Source organism: Drosophila takahashii, chromosome 2L (assembly GCF_030179915.1).
Source record: "Drosophila takahashii strain IR98-3 E-12201 chromosome 2L, DtakHiC1v2, whole genome shotgun sequence".
In the NCBI taxonomy this organism is placed as follows: Eukaryota; Metazoa; Arthropoda; class Insecta; order Diptera; family Drosophilidae; genus Drosophila; species Drosophila takahashii.
The window spans coordinates 14,514,176-14,517,206 of NC_091678.1; the positions used below are offsets into that span (position 1 = coordinate 14,514,176).

General features: G+C 36.6%; 1 long non-coding RNA gene across 2 annotated transcripts; it reads left to right on the top strand.

The window, feature by feature from the left end:
- The first annotated feature begins 239 nt into the window (after positions 1–239).
- Positions 240–1,723, top strand: LOC138911837 (uncharacterized). 2 transcript variants are annotated; one of them, XR_011417492.1, is made up of 3 exons: positions 240–681; positions 896–971; positions 1,666–1,723. It is a non-coding gene; the product is annotated as an uncharacterized lncRNA (long non-coding RNA). The 2 variants fall into 2 exon arrangements; XR_011417491.1 differs by lacking the exon at positions 1,666–1,723 and having other exon boundaries at positions 243–436; positions 497–681; positions 896–984.
- The last annotated feature ends 1,308 nt before the right edge of the window (positions 1,724–3,031 follow it).

Below are 3,031 nucleotides of genomic sequence, written 5' to 3' on the forward strand. Positions count from 1 at the left end.
AGGAGCAAATAGGCGTTAAAGTGAAAATTGAAAATGCCGTTGACAGGAAATGTAAATGGTAACAAAAGTGGCAGCGACCAGTGGCAAACTGTGGTGCAACTGTTGCTTTTGCTGCTGCCCCTGCTCAGCGACTGTGACCCGTAATTAAAAAGGGCCGGCGGTTGGGGATTGGGCCCAGAAACTCTGGGCAGATATACGGGATTGGGCCTGGAGACGCGTAACTACACTCATAAAAATTAATTTCTAAATTTTGGAAATCTCGCCATTGAATCGGCCTACCTTTGAAAATAGAAAAAAAATTTCTTGTTATTAGAAAATTGGCCTTTGAATACAGAAAACCTTTCTTGATGGAAAAAATTCAAGAAAGAATTTTTCTTAAAAATAGAAAAATGAAAATCTCATATGTCTGTTTTGCCGTCGCAGCCAAAACATTTTTGTACGTATTTTAGGACAAAATCACCTTTGAATATATGAATGAAATGACCCTAGAATATAGGAAAGTAGCCATTGACTTCCTTCGGCTGCCGAATGTTAACGACAAGAAAAACGAAGTGGGACGAAGGGCCTACCCGGCTACCGACTTCTCTGATCCCCCGAGCGTCAGTTGTGAAAAAAATTCGTGAGTGATGGACGTGATTTTCAAGCGGATAAGAGGTTAAGCCTTTTTCCAAATATTCAAAGGTATGTAAATATATAATTTTTTGTATAGCGGGCGTACAATTGTATGTATGTAATTAAAGGATAAATTTCAAATCTCTTTACCAAGCGTATACCAATTTAGTTGAATGGTTTTTTAGCTAAGAGCTACGTACATACATACATTTGTATATAAATCTGTGGGTGTAGAGTTCTATAATAACTTTATCTTATTACTCGCATTTTATTTATTTTTCAGAGTGAAAATACCTGCAGTTGCATCAGCCAAATAATTTGTTTAGCGAAGCTGTAATTTTGTTTTAAAACATTCTAAGGTAAGGAAAATATGTTGTATTTGTTTGACATACTTATGTATGCATGTACGCGGCTCACCCGATCTGAAACCCGATTTTCAACCCTTTCATATTCTGCTCCTCTCTCTCGCTCGCTTGACCTACGCGTCGCGACGTTTCTCTCTACTCCTTCTTAAAACTGACACGATCTGCCCTGCTTACATTCGGTCTCCCTTCGCGCAAAGGACTGTATGTACCCTTCAGTACCAGATGTCACTTTTCCCTCAGTAATCACCAAAGGAAAACCCGAGGACAGGTCATCTGTACTCGAGGACGCACCGAGGGACGCCACATAGAGAAAATTGTATGGGAGTTCCGCTTTTTCCTCTAGTACAACAACAAATTATAAGACAAGGAAAGAGAGCGCAATATATAAATACCGACTGCTCTGCTGACGTCGACAGCGGCCGAGCGTTTGGCCTAAGGAATTGTCCCCGATATGGGACGCCAGAACTGAAGGGTAAATATATATGTATGTATGTGGCTCTTTCTGAAATTAAATTTTCAACCCTTCCTTCTTCATTTTCTACCTGTCTTGCTCCTCTCTCGGTCGTCTGACCAACGTGTTTGTATTTTGGCTATTATTAACATTACATTATTATCTATTATCTAAAAACATATATCTATTCTTATCTAAAAACAAATCATTGATATCCCAATAACTCTTTTTTTCCAGATGAGGAAAGCCGAAGAAAATAATTTTTTATGCCTGCAACTACATATTTGTTTATAATAATGTTTTCTTAAGTCAAAAATGTGTTATTTAAAATTGTTTAAATGTTCAGTGTTAAATGTTTTAAATTTAAATAAATAAAATATGCAAAAGAAAAAACCAAGTTACATTTTATTTTTAGGGTTTCGGTGTTAATATAAAACTTCCCTTCAAGAAATATTATTTCTTAAATCAAGAAATAAAATTTCTTGAAAGGAAATTTAAACAAGAAAGAATTTTTCTTGTTCAAAAGGTGCCTTTCTAAAAAACCCTTTCTTGTTTTAAGAAATTTAATTTCTTGAAACAAGAAACAAACCACCTTTGAAACAAGAATCGCCTTTCTTGTTTTAAGAAATATTTTTTCTTGTTTTTATGGTGGCTTTCTAAAAAACCCTTTCTTGTTTTAAGAAATTTAATTTCTTAAAACAAGAAATATTTTTTCTGGTTTTAATGGTGCCTTTCAAAAAAACCATTTCTTGAAACAAAGGTGAGGTCGCCTTTGGCAAAAATTCAAGAAAGAATTTTCTAGATTTTAAGGAAATTCTTCGATTTTTTTTTATGAGTGTACGCGGTACTAAGCGAACGACCTGGAAATGGCTGCTGCCGCTGCTGCTGTTGTCGCCTTAACGCTCCACAGCAAATGATACGGGTGACAAATACATGAAGGCACCATATACTTTACCCACCAGAAAGTGGTAGAAATATTCACAATTTTACAACTAGCTAAACAGTTTCTATCTTTCGGCTTTCGGTTGCCTGGCAGCTGCTCGCAGTTTTCGCAATTAATTACCCAACATTATTTTATAAGCATGCGTAGTTTAATGTAGGCGCACACACCCGGTGTGGTCCCACCTCGAAGCCATAGATCCAGAGTCCCGCTGCGATTGGGGCTGATCTCTAATGAGCGCGTGCTCCGAGAGCGCCAAGCTCCAGCTGTTCCAAGAAGGGCCTGTCATTGGGGTCTCCACACATCCACATTTCGGGGATCTCGATCCCAGAGCGGGGTTCATTGTGTTCCGAAATATTCCATAATTTGGTTTTTGGCGCATCAAATTAATCATCGATCTGTTAAAATAAATAAAAACTGGTGTACTTTGTAATGGATTTCGAGCTTTCGACCTAAAAATAGTAATAATTAATTTGCTGAGGTGCACTAAGAGAAATATTTAGCGTTAAAATAGCTTATATGTCTAAATGGGATCTCTCATAGGTACACAAAAAAAATTATACAACGTTTTAGGTGCCGTTGTTATATAAAAACGTTTTAAAATTAAAAATGAAAACCTTTTAAAAATGCAACAAAAATAAAATTTGTATGAAGCGTTTTACT